The 16,667-nt window shown below is 45.3% G+C and overlaps 1 protein-coding gene across 8 annotated transcripts in view; it reads right to left on the reverse strand.

The window, feature by feature from the left end:
- MACF1 (microtubule actin crosslinking factor 1) overlaps window positions 1-10,724 on the reverse strand; it is a 449,681-nt gene extending 438,957 nt beyond the window's left edge. For 6 of the 8 annotated variants that reach the window (XM_068268830.1, XM_068268828.1, XM_068268833.1 and 3 more), the window contains exon 1: window positions 10,135-10,724. The gene's annotated coding sequence lies outside the window, so the exon portion shown is untranslated. The remainder of the gene's footprint in view (window positions 1-10,134) is intronic. The other 2 variants (XM_068268831.1, XM_068268826.1) reach the window with 1 other exon arrangement.
- Between the last annotated feature and the right edge of the window lie 5,943 nt (window positions 10,725-16,667).

The raw sequence follows: 16,667 nt of genomic DNA on the forward strand, positions 1-16,667 counted from the left end.
TCAGGAGATTTTGGAGCACTTCATGCTTCCATCTGCTGAAAAGCTTTATGGAGATGAAGATTTCATTTTTCAGCACGACCTGGCACCTGCTCACAGTGCCAAAACCACTGGTAAATGGTTTACTGACCATGGTATTACTGTGCTCAATTGGCCTGCCAACTCTCCTGACCTGAACCCCATAGAGAATCTGTGGGATATTGTGAAGAGAAAGTTGAGAGACGCAAGACCCAACACTCTGGATGAGCTTAAGGCCGCTATTGAAGCATCCTGGGCCTCCATAACACCTGAGCAGTGCCACAGGCTGATTGCCTCCATGCCATGCCGCATTGAAGCAGTCATTTCTGCAAAAGGATTTCCGGCCAAGTATTGAGTGCATAACTGAACATAATTATTTGAAGGTTGACTTTTTGTTTTAAAAACACTTTTCTTTTATTGGTCGGATAAAATATGCTAATTTTTTGAGATAGGAAATTTGGGTTTTCATGAGCTGTACGCCAAAATCATCAATATTAAAACAATAAAAGGCTTGAACTACTTCAGTTGTGTGTAATGAATCTAAAATATATGAAAGTCTAATGTTTATCAGTACATTACAGAAAATAATGAGCTTCATCACAATATGCTAATTTTTTGAGAAGATCCTGTATAATCTGTAAAGTGCTGCAGAAGATTTCGGCGCTCTATGCTAAATACTAAATAATAACAATAATAACATGGCCCACACAGAATAATAACAGTAAAGCAACTATTGCCTCCAACGTGTTTGCAGCATGAGCTCCACAGTATATAGCACTGCCCCAACAGAGGCGTATCTAGAGGGTTGCAGGCATGGCTCATGCCATGGGTGCCACAGCAACATGGGCGCTATGCCTGCTCCTGTGCTGCACCGCCATGCCTGCCTCTGTGTTGCACTACCATGCCTACCCCTGTGCCTCCCTGGCACTCAGACCTTAAATTAGATTAATTATGTTATCTGGGGAACATGGCTACTTAATTCATGTATGTAGGGCGCTCGTGGCTTAGTGTTTGAAAAGAGGACAGAGAGGGAATACGAAGAAATATTTTCAAAAAAGTAACTTCAGCAATATCCTGAGCCAAAAAACACAGGCAACCATAACACATGTTTGTGAGAAAGGATGCTGTTTTTAGAGGGGAAGGGGGTTTTCACTGGGGGGGGGGGGGGGGGGGCACAATATCAGTGTTTTATATAGGCTCTATATTACTGAGATACGCCCCTGTGCCTCAATAATATACAGCAGGGACCTCCATAATACTGTATAGGCCCCAACAAATTATGCAACACAACCATCAGAATAAGAGGCAGCATGGGTTTCTCCAAAAACACTCCCAACTCAACAGTCTATGCTACACACATGGTGAAAAGGCAATAAGAATAATCAAGGTATGCAGTTTGAAAAAATGTGTAGCTTTAATCCTAATCTTTTGTAGAGCTTAACTGTAATGAATGTTTAATTTTCTTTAAAGAGTGGAATTTCACTTTAAAGTATCTTTAAAGAGGAGCTGTTAGGTATAAGGTCTCAGAGAAAATAAACACATATATCAGTAGCTAAAGATTGGCTGTACTTACATTACATATGCATTTCACAGTCCACGTTTGTACTTCACAGAATTTGTATATAGTATTTGCAGAGAATGATGCTCCTGACAGCTCATGGCAGGTTCCATGTTTGTCTGTCTCCTATGAAGCCAAATCCTGCCTGCTTCCTGATCACAGAACAGCTCGTACTGAATAACACTAGTGTGCAGTGAATATTAATTAGCCATGTGGCTAGGAACAATAGCGGACTCCTGCAGTGTACTCTGCCCGGAGATTTTTCAGTGCTGTGCGCTGGACTGAGTTACAAGCTGCTGAAACTTGATCCTGTAACTTCTCCTTAGCAGCCGAGGGGAGGGCCCCAGAATGCTTTGCAGTATGGTATGCGGCTTGCGTCCTCTTGGGTCTAACAGCTTTGCTGATAAGCACACATCAAATGTAAGAGAGATTTTTATCTTCACTATTGCCTTTTTGGCTTCCGTCTAAACTGTTTAACACAGGAGAATAGAGGTTTAAATTAGCTTCTGCAGCCTGACAGTTACTCTTTAACCACCCTGGCGTTCTGATTAAATCGCCAGGGTGGCTGCGGGAGGGTTTTTTTTAAATTAAAAAAAAACTATTTCATGCAGCCAACTGAAAGTTGGCTGCATGAAAGCCCACTAGAGGGCGCTCCGGAGGCGTTCTTCCGATCGCCTCCGGCGCCCAGAATAAACAAGGAAGGCCGCAATGAGCGGCCTTCCTTGTTTTGCTTACATCGTCGCCATAGCGACGAGCGGAGTGACGTCAGCCGCCTCCGATCCAGCCCTTAGCGCTGGCCGGAACTTTTTGTTCCGGCTACGCTGGGCTCAGGCGGCTGGGGGGACCCTCTTTCGCCGCTGCTCGCGGCGGATCGCCGCAGAGCGGCGGCGATCAGGCAGCACACGCGGCTGGCAAAGTGCCGGCTGCGTGTGCTGCTTTTTATTTGACAAAAATCGGCCCAGCAGGGCCTGAGCGGCAGCATCTGGCGGTGTTGGACGAGCTGAGCTCGTCCAGACCGCTCAGCAGGTTAAGAAATACGGGCCCATATGCAATTCACTTTTTCTCCTGAGTTTTCTCCTATGAGATCATTTTCTATCTTTGATTTAAAATAACTTTTAGCACTTTGCAATGGAAAAAGTACCAAAAAGTAGATGAAAAAATACTGTAAAAATTATTTTGAGTATTTTTTTTTGCTTGCTGGTGGTTTAAAATGTATTTTATTTACAAGTTGTGAAACATCACCTAGGAGAAAACTCTGTGAAAAAGTAAATTGTATATGGGGCACTGGCCCTTATCCAATTCACTTTGTCTCCAAGGTAATATTTTCTCATCTTATCAATAAAATGCCTTTTATGAAACCAGCAAGCAAGAAAATACTCCGAATAATTTTGATTACCTTTTCACCTACTTTTTGGTACTTTTTGTTGCAGAGTTGCAGAGTACAGAAAAGTTATTTTAAACACAAGATAAAAAATTATCTACTTGGAGAAAAAAATGAATTGAATACAGCCACTGCCTTCAAAGCTAAATTCCAGGCAATAAATACAAAATAAAATGTTTAAAACGGGCACTTTTCTGTAATTTAGAAGTAAGAAGTATATGGAGGCAGTCATATTTATTTCCTTGTCCCTGGCAGCCCTCCTGAACTATGTGGTTGCAGTAGTGTCTGCATCACACCAGAAACAAGCGTGCAGCTAATCCGGTCAGATTTGACAAAAATGTCAGAAACACCTGATGTGCTGCATACATGTTCAGGGTCTACGGCTAAAAGTATTGGAGGCAGAAGATCAGCAGGATAGCCAGGCAACTGGTATCTCTTAAAAGGAAATAAATATGGAAGCCTCCATATCCCTCTCACGTTAGGTGATCCTTTAAATCAACAACATAGTACTAGAATCAACCAAATACAGTAACTGAACCACCCACTTCTTCAACTCAATCATGGTTGAGTAAAAAAAGACAGAAACAAATATATATATATATTTTATCAGAATTAAATCATTGGATTCCATAGGATATGTAGAGTTATATTGGCTATAGGGACAATTATTTGAATACCAGTTGGGGAGCATTACAGATTTAATTCACCTTTCCCGATGGTATGTACTTGACAAAAAGTGTATCTCAGTCTGTTAGAGGAAACTCTACAGGATGGCATGATAGAATGGGAGATTCCTCTCCTGATCAATTTAAAGGTGAACTACAGAAACTGCTTTCAAACTACAGCTCACTATGTCTCCATCAAGCAAAGACAAAGAGGTCAAGGCTCTGCATCACTCTCTCTCAGAGAGAAGCACTCAGCTACTCGAACCTCATATAACACTGAGGTCGAGCATTAGTAGTGATCCAACACACCCGGGCCTCTAGTAAAAAATGTTTTTCCTGGCGATGCTCCCCCTGGGGCTGACTGAATGGATCTACCATGGTCAAAGCTGAAGGGCTGAGGGCTTTGCTTAGGCGTACTGCCCCTGGAAGTGGAGCTCCAGGAGTACCTGGAAAACCAGGGATGTGGCAGATCCCAGGCGGAAGTAGGGTGCTTTGGTCTGTACTGCCCATATGCATTGCTTACTAACACAGCTCCCCGTCCTTTTGGCTAGGGAGAGTGCAGAATTTTTATAACTCCGGACGCAAGGTCGGGGCCAGCTTGCTGGCACTGGGGACTTCGGTTCCCGCCCCGGCTCCCTCTCGGGGGAGCCACCCGGACCATGTGGACACGGCTGCCACATGGCCAGGCCATTTGGGTAACCACTGGGCAGGTTGGGGTCCTTCTATCCTTCGGGTGTTGGAGGACCCAAGAAACCCCCTGCGCCGAAGGCAAAGGGGGAAGGTTCCCTTCAGGGAACACCGGAAGGGTCCTGCTGTATTGTGGGGCCCATGGCTGCCCATGCACGTTTTGTGGGGGTGTTTACGCACTCACTTTTTCCGTGCATGGGCAAAAGGCCTTGCTTACCCGGGACTCCTGTTGCATGCAACAGGAGCCAAGAAAGCTAACAAAAAAAAAAAAAAAAAATTAGTAGTGATCCAACGCAGAGCCCAGGACCCACAAGCAGTAGCCGGCAGGGGCATGCGAGAAGGAAGGCTGGAGGCATTTTTGCCACGGTCATCCTTTGTGCATCTTCCTCCCGGATGATACGTAGTCCCATGAACCCAGCTGACAACAACTGGGGCAGGAGGGCTCTCTCATGCCTTCGGGAAATGAGAGGCCCCAAGCGGTCCCCGAGCCTCTGGCGAGAAGATTAGGGTTCCACTCCTCTCCAAACCTCGGTTCGGAGAGAAAGGAACCCTAGAGTCCTTCCCTTTGAGAAGGAGCTAGAGGGCGCCGCTTTCCCAGTTTTGTGGCAGTGTTAAAAAGGCACTGCCATTTTTCCTGGGTACGCGGCATTAAGCCTTAGCATTCAGGGCTTCTGCAGAGAGTCAGGAGGGCACCAGATCACACTATCATTCAAAATATGTGTGTTTGTGTGTGCGTGTGTGTGTGGTCTGTGTAGAATGGGAAATTTCAGAACAGTTAGTTGTGTGTGCAGATTGTTGTCACAGGAATAGCAAATAACAGGAAGAGAACATTGTTTAGACAAGGGGTCCCCAGCCCCAGTCCGTGGGCTGTTTTGAGCCGGTCCGTGGGGTTGGTCTTTCTCTCTTTAATTTTAGTCATACAGAGCAGCAGAGCATCACCAGGTGTGCTGTCCTCTTCTTACAGCTGTTGGCTTTGCTGTGCTTCCACACTGTAGCCCCTGCCCCTCCCTAACCTAACCCTCTTTTACACCCATACTCCACCTACCCCAGAAAACAATGTCAGCCACAGAGAAAAACACCACCATCAAAACTACTCGCACCCTGTGCACCCTCAGGAAAAGGTTCACGGTCCTTGGGGCAGCAAAGGTTGGGGACCCATGTGTTCAGACAATAGATCCATTCTTACAGCAAGAGTCAAGAGAGAAGGGGAGCTAAGCAGAGGGGAAGGGGCAGAGATTTGCAATTTTGGGGCACAATCTTAGGCACGAAAAAAGGACTGCTACCTGTTTAGTGTTAATCTCATATGTACTTTATAGGCAGGGCTGTGGAGTTGGAGTTGAGGAGTCAGAGCAAGTTATGGGTACTTGGAGTTGGAGTCAGAGGTTTCATAAACGGAGGAGCTGGAGTCAGAGTCGGATTATTTTTGTACCAACTCCACAGCATTGGTATTAGACTAAGGAGTCAGAGTCAAGGAGTCGGAGCAATTCTGGGTACCTGGAGTCGGTGGTTTCATAAACTTAGGAGTCAAATGATTTTTGTACTGACTCCACACAGCCCTGTTTATAGGTCTCATGATAAGACAAGCAGAGTCAGGCATGTGAAATGTAAGAAGTGATCCCAAGTACTCTGTAATGCATCAGGGTGGCCTACTGAGTGTGCCCTTAGGATCTGAACTCATTAGTGCACTTCTGTCCACTTCTGTGCTGATTTCAGCAACACATCAATGTTGCAGTAAATCAGCACAAAAGTGGGCAGGAGCACACTAGTGAGTTCAGATCTTTAGTGGCTGCAGCTCTCAAGTGGATTGCGTCTGGCAGGAGGAAAACTACTATAACATTTTTGCCGTCATTACTAGATTTTCGGATCAAGGGAATTCCCAGGACTAGAATTGGCCAATGAAATGCTACTTTTTCCAATTGAATGCAGATTGTATGCAGCTTAAAATTGGGCCAGTCCAGATAGGCAGGCAGTGAGCTTGACTGACCCAATTCCATACTGCATTCAATTAGCATTAAAGGAATACTTAAGGCAAAAAAAAAAAAAATGACATTTACTCACCTGGGGCATCCCTCAGCCCCCCGAAGCTGGATGGTGCCCTCGCAGCCCTGCTCCGATCGTCCTGTCCCCGCCGGCGGCTACTTCCGGTTCGGCGACAGCCGCCGACAGGCTGAGGACGCGGCTGATTTTCCGCGTTCCCAGCCGCTGCTATCACCCTCTATGCTGCTATAGCGTATATATAGACGCTATAGCAGCATAGAGGGTGATAGCAGCGGCTGGGAACGCGGAAAATCAGCCGCGTTCCCAGCCTGTCGGCGGCTGTCGCCGAACCGGAAGTAGCCGCCGGCGGGGACAGGACGATCGGAGCGGGGCTGCGAGGGCACCATCCAGCTTCGGGGGGCTGAGGGATGCCCCAGGTGAGTAAATGTCATTTTTTTTTTTGCCTTAAGTATTCCTTTAAGCAGACATGCACATCAGAAATTCTAGCTTCTCTGTGACCATCTCTACCAAGGAGCTGCTGAAATGGCATGATACCTGCATTGCTTACTATAAGAAACGAGTCCTGGATAAATGGGAATTCCATTTTCCCTCAAAATCTTTTCTCTTAAATAAAACTTTTCTTATAAAACAACTGTGTCTTGTTAGCTTCCTAAAACAGGGTTTCAAACCTGGAAAAACTAAATCAGCAAAAAAAGGAGGGGGAGCCTAAAAACTTAAGCTGTTCCCTTGAACCACACCTAACTTTTTTTGTTTTATCACGTTATTTACTTCTATCTGACTTTTGCACCCATACAATGTTAAGTTCAGGGCCTGACTTGGAGCCTCCATAGAACTTAAAGCAGGGGTGTAACTAGAAATCATTGGGCCCCCCTGCGAAACTTTGGATGGGGCCCCCCCTTCTTTATGCACAGGAAACTGAGAACCAATGTTATTAATTTGTAATTTGCACACTTGAATGTGTTTTCCCTATGCAGATAAAAACAGACAGCAGTGAAGCAGTGCACGCATTTTCTATATCAATTACATTAGCTTCTGTGATAACACCTGCATGTTTTCACACATACAGATACACATGGTGTGCAGAAAACGCATACAGAAAACCAACAGATGAGTGTGCTCCCAGCCACAGCTTATTACACTCACTCTGTCCCTCTCTGATGGAGCAGAACTGGCTCTGCAGACTTCGCCAGCATTACTACAGTACAGAGCACTTGGGGAGGGGTAGAGAGGTTGGGGACAGGGCCCTGTACACAAGAGCCTGCTGCACACTGAATAGTGACTGCCTACAAATCTTTGTCTGTAAAACTTTGTATGAATCGTTATCAGTGGCATAGCAGATGCAGTCAGGACAATTGTGCAGAGAGCAGAAAGTTTTTTCCCTCTGTGCCTTTAGTTGTCAGTCTCTCAGGGCAGGGAAAATAAACTTCTCCCCCTATGGGGCCCCCTGTGGCTTCTGGGCCCCCCTGCGGCTACATACCTTGCAGGGTCTATTGTTACGCCCCTGACTTAAAGTGTACCTGAGATGGGGGCTTAAAAAGAAAATATACATACCTGGGACTATCTCTCCACACTGCCATCCTCCTCCGCCTCCTCATTGCTCCGCAACTGGCTTCGGTAAGTCGTCCAGTCGGGGTCAGGCGGTGCAGGCCAGCCTCGCGCACGTCGCCGGGAGCATGCTGCGCAGGCGCAGGACACTTACGTCTGAGAGCGCACGTGCGGCCATGCCGCGCATGTTGTGGTTGGCCCCAGACCAGAGGACTCTCCAGGGCCAATTGCAGAAGAACGAGGAGGCAGAGGAGGATGGCGTGCGAGCAATAAGTCTGGAGGGGGCTGGAGGAAGCCCCAGGTATTTATATTTTCTTTTTAATTCCCCATCTTAGGTTCCCTTTAGGTTTTTTTTGCATCCTGGGCTCCATACTAAAGTACAGTATAATCACTTTATAGTAAACTCCAAGGGACCGGGAAAAGTGGTTTACTATATCAGAAACTGTCCTAGAAATGGCCCCTGGTAGCAAAAGAGCAGCTCTGTGGTCCCATTGCAGGTACAGTACAAGCACTTGCACATTTTGGTAGCCAGGCTGGACAAATTGCTGGTAGAGTATCCAGGGCTCTTTAAAAATTGCAGCTGTCACTAAATAAAGGCATCCACTCACTTCCTGTGAGTGGCTCTTATACCTCTGCTCACAATTAGGCCAGTCATGAAGCCATCTTCAAAATGCAGCCAATCATGATAAGCCACTCGCATCTGTAATGCGAGTGGCTCCGATACCTCCGTGAGTGGGACTTAGCACTCTCCTCTCCACTCTCCTTAGTTTCTCTGCGAGGAGGTCTGCTCTTATCTTCACTACAAGTGTAAGTAGCCTGTACTGCGCTCCACATGCTACCAGAAACATCATCACTAACCAGGGAAGGGATACCCGGGACAGCGTACAATCCAGTGGTCTGTGACAATACTTTTATCAGTGATTGCAACGTGGAAGTAGTAACGCTGCATCCTCTTTTGTTTACACTCACATTATTCCTCATTTTCCTTAGGCTGCGTATTTGTACAGTACTGTACATACAGCACTGGTGCCATTTTTCTTGTCTTATAAGTGTTATCAGGCATCAACTCACCAGCAAACAGCCAGAAGAGAGCAGCAGACCATGGGTTTCACACTGACATATGGCACATACACCCCCCACTTTTTACTATATCCAGAGTCAGCGTCAGGTAGAGGCCAAAAAAACCCGTTTACTATAAAATAAGTTTTATTATACCAGACGTTGCTCCCATAGACTTATAATGGAGATTGGCTGGGACCTGGAGAGGTAGTTTACTATACCCGAATGTTTACTATACCCGAGATTATACTGTACTACATGTAACCCCCAGTGACAGCCATGACTGCAGGATTTCTCTGTAGTAGCTTATCATGAGCTAATTTCATGACCGAACCTGTGAATTGTGTTTCTACAGGCAACGTGGACATTGTTGTATTTCTCTCTAGTTTTTGTGAAATAGTTCTGTTGTGCTGCTACCTCTGTCACAGCAATTACACTGTCAACGTGGAATACCATACCTTTCATCTACAAATGCTATGTGAGCCTTACTTGCTATATTGGTGACAACTACAGCACCCCAAATTAATACTTTTCTATCCTGGTTACTGGTTAGTGTCAGTACTCATTACACACTTCCATAATTAACGAGAATGTCAGGACACCCCAAATAAGGTGTGGAAACAGCAACAATACAACATATGTAATATATAGACAGGTGCATTTAACATGAGGCAGAGTGTCATCTACATCACAGTAAAATCACTCAATGCTGAGCTGATAAGATCAGTCTCTGCTATTTCATGTCAATGTGATAAGGTAAAGTGTCAGGAAATTTCATTTTAAATTCTGGCACAGCAACATTCCCTAGAGGCAAGGTGTTGCAAGCTGTACGTAGATAAATGGAAGTGCATTCTGGGAATGACTTAAGCCCCCCCCCCCCTTCCCTTTTTTATTTAGATTCATTTACATGTCAAAAAGATCATGCAGGATCCATGGTTGGAGAAACTAACATGCAGCAAGGGATGTGTAATGCGGAACAGATGTAACTTGTGTATAGGATTAAAAGCCTACATAAAACATAGCAACAGACTGTGAAATGGTAATATGATTCATCATTTGAGGGAATCGCATGACTCTAGATACCCACTCTATGATGCACTATGATGAGACTTTCCATATGTGTTTTAAGACAATATGTAAGTAGATGGTGACACACAATTATATGGTGGAGCCCTGAAAAATGCATTGAACATTATGTTACAATGCTATGGGCATCATTCACTTACCCCTTTGAGAAAGGAGTACACAGAGACTACTAAGGGGTTGTAAAGCTGTTCTGTTATTGCCAAGGATTAGAAACATCCAAGGGTAAGGGGGGCTATGACCACTGGTTGTCAGAAACTGTTTCATCCAGTGAGACCTCCAAGAAGAGTGTCACATCCAGTCAGACAGAAAAGAATATGGCATCGCATCCAGTGAGTCTCAGAAGCCTGTGACAGGTGGAGACAGACTGGCATCCATAGCTGGACCGCTGAAAAGGAAGGCATCCAAGGAAGGATAGGTAGAGCCTGTGTCCACAGAGAGCCAGAAGAGAGGCTTGCATGCAGCAGGAATAAAATAACCCTGCCCCCAACCAGAAAGGACTGAGATATGGAAGCTCGACAGTAAACCGGCCTCGTATATAAAATTACATCCACAAGCTTTCTAACAAGACGGCATCATCAGCAAATGAAAATCATTCACGCCCAACTGCTTGGAAAGAAAGGCACCCAGAGACAGATAGACAACCAGGGCAGGCAGAAATCCCAAGAATGAGTCAGACAGATACATCCAGAAATAAGAGGCATCCAGGTATTTGCATCACACGCTTCCTGATGGAAAGGACACGCAGGGATGGAGAGATAGAGACCTCCCCACTCCTGTGGAGATTTGTGCTCCCGATGGGGAGGAGCTGCTGTACAAAGAAGAGCCTCACCCAGATCTGCAGCTGCCGGTGCTTATGTGACTAGCTATGCAGAAGTGTTTCAAACCACTGGCACCCCAAACGGGGGCTTGGAGCACAAAGCTGTCTAGATGGCACTGTTTGGGCCCAATGGCACTTGGAATCGCAAAACGCTAGCGATTAGCGCTAGTGTTTTGCCGCGGTGATTTTACGCGAATATCGCAGTAAAATCACCGTACACACTCGCGATTTTTGAGCGATTGCGATTAGCACTTTTTAGCATTCTAATCGCGATCGCTCTAGAATCACGGAAAAATGCTGCATGTATCACGTTTTGCGATTGCCGCTAACCGTAAATTGACGGCGATAGCGTCAGTGAGATCACTGCCATGTAGTTAGTATTGAGCTGGTGCTTTAAAAAGTGCTAGTGATCGCTGGCGATTAGTAGTAATTGCCTGCTAATTACCCTAGTGACAACGGCCCCTACATTTTCTGTCAGTCCAGGGAAAAAAAGTTCCTTTTCCCTGTCCCGGGAGAATGAAAGCTAAAAGTGGCCACTAACAGTCCAATTTCTAGCTAAAAATCGTTTGAGCGATCAGATAATTCTGAACAGATGTGATCGGATTGGTTGTAAATAATCTGCATTGATGGGCACAATCGATTATGAACGATTAAAAAAACAGTAATCCGAATGGATTTTTTTCGAACCAAAATTGGGATTTTCTTGTCGGTTGTGATAGATATGAAGCAAAGATTGGTTCGTTGATGGTGTAGTGAACAATGTATTGCGATATTTCAGCTCAAGCAATTTTTCGCTAGACATTTGATTGTTAGTGGCCACCTTAAGGGTGCGGGGAGAAAAAGCTTTTTGCTCTCTACACAATTGCTCTAGTGACTGCTTCTACTCAGCCACGGATATGGATATGGAATCATACAAAGATCACTTTTTCAGTGTGCAGCAGGGTCTTGTGTACCACGCTCTGCCCCCAGCCTCTCCTCCTCCTTCCCAAGTGCTGCGTATGGCAGTGTTGATGGAATCTGCAGAGCCAGTCCTGCCGCCATCTGAGGAGGACACAGTGATAGAGCTGAGGCTGGGAGCACACTCAGCTCCCAAAAATGCTACATGCAGCGCGTTTGCAATAAAGAAAAAAAAAATCATAAAGCTGCTGTGGGAACACCCTCATAGGATTACAGTAGCCAAGCCCTTTTCAAAGCGCTGGCGATTGGAGAAGCACTATTGGTGTTGGGACTTGTAGGGTGGGTGCTGTATGGCATACAAAGCTGGATCATCCACAAGGCAAACCTAGGCAGCTGCCTTGGGTGTGGAGATAGCCTTGGGGCATGGTGGATGCAAGCCCCTGCCAAATCCAACTAAATAAGCCCGGTGACCATCAGTGGAGGGCTAAAAGTACTATCTTGTCTAGGGCACCATTTCATAGTAATCCTTTTCTGATAGCTTAGGTTTTATATCATATGCAATGTCTTCTATAGTGTGTGCAATTTTTATTGTGTGGGGGTGGGGACAGCCTTTTTGTCGCTCCAGGCAAGAAAACGTGGATGTTTCCTTGCCTGGAGCGACAAAAAGGCTAGAAGCACTCCTGTAGCTATGTGCTGCTCGGAGCTCACTGCTGTGTGTGGGAGGAGGAGCGAGGAGGGAGGACCCGCTACGTGATGAATGATGGAGGAAATTCCCATCCTCTGTATCCACGTTTCACTGCACATACCTTAGCACCCGCATCAGGGCTGCCAAACCCAAACATGTTGTCTTAACATGGATACCTCACCATAACACTGGTCTGACCATAATTATTGTGGTGTCTAATTTACACCAGTGAAACTGTAGTATGTAGCATGGTTAGCAACAGGGATGTTTCTAGCCTTTTTGTCACACTAGGCAAGAAAACCTGTGGTGTCCCCACCTGCACACAATAAAAGTCGCACACACTATAGAACACTTGGTATATGATATAAACCATAAGCTATCAGAAAAGGATTTATATGAAATGGTGCCCTGGGCAAGATAACACTTGTATCCCTCCACTGGTCACCTGGCTTATTTACCGTAGTTAGATTTGGTGGGGGTTTGCACCCATCAGGCCCCTAGACTCTCTCCAGACCATAGGCAGCTGCCTAGGTTGGCCTTGTGGATGATCTGGCTCTGTATGCCATACAGCACATGCTGCCACTATGCACCTCAAATAAAAACATCACCCACACTACAAGCCCAACATCATGTCCCCACAGAACAGTTTTTATTTAACAATCCCCTTACACTATCACACCATCTAAAACGCTGCTATCCCGCAGCAGAACTCTGTGTTTAACCCCCCCATGACTTTCCAGGTCGTGGGTTTTGCTGCCCGGGGAGGCAGAGCTTTGAGCTGTAGCTCTGCCTCCGTTCGCGTCAATCTGCGCTGATCTCCGCCTCTCCCCCCTCCCCCTCTCATTGAAAGAAGACTGAGAGGGGCAGGGAGAGGCGGCGATCAGCACCGACTGACAGGAGTAGAGGCAGAGCTACAGCCCAAAGCTCTGCCTCTACTAGGAAGCGCTCCCCCAACATTGCCCCAGGGATTTGGAGGGTTTAGATACAGCGATCTGCCGCGGGATAGCGGCCTTTTAGATGGGGTTATAGTGCAGAAGGGGATTGTTAAATAAAAAGATGAATTTTAAGAGGCTTCAGACTCTCTTTAAGGTATCATGTCCTTCACAATGCAGGATCAGATTATCAAGCAAAATGTGAGCTTCATTTCAGAATACTTTTTCGCAAACATTATGGGATATGTAAATATGTTACTGCCTGTTTATATAGGAATGGAGTGGGTAAATCATGACATTGAAGCACTGACATAGTGAGATGCTACAATAGTTTAGCATTCATAACCCATTCTGGAGATAAGCACAGTGTGTTGGTAGTGTAATGACACAAGAGAAGAGAAGTAGAATGGAGGGAGGAAAGGTGGTAGAGGGTCAGAATTGATGACATGAATGAGTAGATAGATATGAGTGGAATAGAGGCATAGTGGATAGCACTATTAAATTATATCCTAAGTCTTAAGTTTTAATATTGGCCAGGGCAAAATTTGCATGGGGTTTCTATCTTCCAACAAATTCCATTCAGACACTTCATATTTTACTACATCCCAAAAACATACTAATGAGTCAACTGGTTTCCCTCAAAACAATCTATAGCGAAAATATTAAGACTATAATGGTAGGGATTAGATTGTGAGCTCCTCTGAGGACACTCAGTGACATAACTATGTACTCTGTAAAGTGCTGCAGAATGTCAGCGCTATACAAAAATATAACAATAATAATAATAATAATAATATGGTAGGACATTAGACCATGATAAGATTAGACTGTGAGCTCCTCTGAGGACAGTCTGTGACATGTTATCTGTAAAGTGCTGCAAAAGATGTCAGTGCTATAGACCATAAATACATAATAAGAATATGGTATGGACATTACACTATGACTATTGTACTGTGCACTACTCTGTTGCCCAGGGGTCACCATATCTTCAGGAGACAGTTATTGAATGTGTATATGCAGCTTTACACTAAACATGCTCAATTGGTGGTTCCAGTCAGGATGGAGCTTTATCCTGCGAGTAGCAATACAAGAAATGAGCGCTGTACCGAGACGTTGTTCTGTTATACAATAGCAGAGCACACTGTTCCTATAGGGATAGAGGACCGCATGGCTCATAATGTAATAAGTTCTGGCAGGTGAGGTAAGTTATCTTTTAAAGTTCGATGTGCCGGATCTTTAAATGACTTCACGGGGCACCTGTACTCACACTAGTTTCTGGGCCAAAATAGCCACACATGTGGATTAAAATATACTAGGGGAACAATACAAAATTTTGGATGCCTATTTCTTCTTTACATCATTACACATTTGGGTGCTGAGTATGCAGAAACAGGGCATGCAAAGTGGAAAGAATGGGTGCTACAGTGGCAGCGCAGCAGGGCAGAAAGGCCAGAGATAAGAAGGGGCCCCATATAGTATCTGATGATATAAAGAATATACGCAATTCTCACATTTTACTTTAAAGTGAACCCGAGGTGAGAGTGATATGGAGGCTTCCATATTTATTTCCTTTTAGGCAATACCTGTTGCCTGGTAGCCCTGCTGATCCTCTTCCTCGTAATGCTTTTAGCTATAGACCCTGAACAAGCATGATGCAGCAGATTAGGTGTTTCTGACAATATTTTCAGATCTAACAAGATTAGCTGCATGCTTGTTTCAGGTTTTATTCAGAAACGACTGCAGCCAAGTACTGTATATCAGCCAACTGGTATTTTTTAGGCACACAGACAAGACACAGAACATTTACATTGCGCTTTTCTCCTGGGGGACTCAAAGCACCAGCCCTAGGACACGCTCTATAGGCAGTAGCAGTGGTAGGGAGTCTTGCCCAAGGTCTCCTACTGAATAGGTGCTGGCTTACTGAACAGGAAGAGCTGAGATTCAAACCCTGGTCGCCTGTGTCTGAGGCAGAGCCCGTAACCAGTACACTATCCAGCCACTAAAAGGAAATAAATATGGCAGCCTCCACATCACTCTCAACTTAGGTTTACTTTAATTTAGAAGATGACTTCCACAAGTGACAGAGCCCTCATAAGAACACAGACCTGCTGCTACACTCACATCAAGCCACTATGCAGACAACAGAGACTCATGTGAGCACATGTTTCTTCCAGCTGCTACTCCTGATCTCACTATGCTGTCCTGTCCACTTTTCTGACTGTGTGCTTCTGCACAGGAAAACGGAGAACCAATGTTAATTAATTGGCTAGTGCACACTTTAATGTGTTTTCCACATGTAGCTAAAAACAGACAGCAGTGAAGCATTGTACACATTTTCTCTATCAATTACATTAGCTTCTGCGATAAAAATGTGCATATTTTCACACATACAGACACATGTGGTGTGCAGAAAACGCATACAGACAACTGACAGACGAGTGTGCTCCAAGCCTCAGATTTTTATTACACTCACTCTGTCCTCCTCTGATGGCGGCAGAAGTGCAGGAGATTTGGGTGCAGCTGGCGCCACCATAGGCCGTAATAGGAATCACAGCTATAGTGGCACTGAGTAATTCGGGCACCGTCAAAAGACGGAGCACAAATTACTACGATAACACTGTAATTCGGCCGCCAGCAATAGCTGGAAGCTGAATTACATCTTTACCCTATAATCCATGGCGGCCTGGCGGGGGAATAGTAATTAAAGCCGCCGGGACTTGTGACAGTCTGAACAGTAATATGAAAGTCAATTACCAAGCGTATGACACCCAATGTTGTCTATACACGGTTTGATGTCCTTGCATATTGCACACTGATATGGGTTATTGAACTCATCTCAGGCCCTCAGGAGGTGGAAGGCTTGGGGCCAAAGCTGAGCCTAAAGCCTGGTGAACATTTCCAACTATGATTGGCCAATCACTGACCAATCTTACCACTTTCATGTAGTGTGATGGTCAACAGATATTTGATACTACGGTAGGAGCAGATTGTGTAGGTAAACACTCATGCTACATTGAGGTGGTAAAATTGATCGTTTTTGTCTGCACTGTTCTGATGAAGGGGACCCTTGCTGGCCCCGAAACAATTGTTAACCTTGTGTTGACACATGATTGAAGAATAAATATTTGCTCATTTGAGAAGCTGGAGTGCTAACCAATCCTTACTACCTTTGGACTGTTTTCTGGATGCTGCTAACATCCATGGTTATGCACCCGCACTACGGTAAGGTGTGCCTCTCCCCACCGTCTACTTCGAAGGCTTAAGAACAGGTCTGTAGTCCCCCCAGATTAAGGCCCTGTTCAGTGATCAGTTACATTGCAAAATAATTCTGCATTACAACTC

Source organism: Hyperolius riggenbachi, chromosome 2 (assembly GCF_040937935.1).
Source record: "Hyperolius riggenbachi isolate aHypRig1 chromosome 2, aHypRig1.pri, whole genome shotgun sequence".
In the NCBI taxonomy this organism is placed as follows: domain Eukaryota; kingdom Metazoa; phylum Chordata; class Amphibia; order Anura; family Hyperoliidae; genus Hyperolius; species Hyperolius riggenbachi.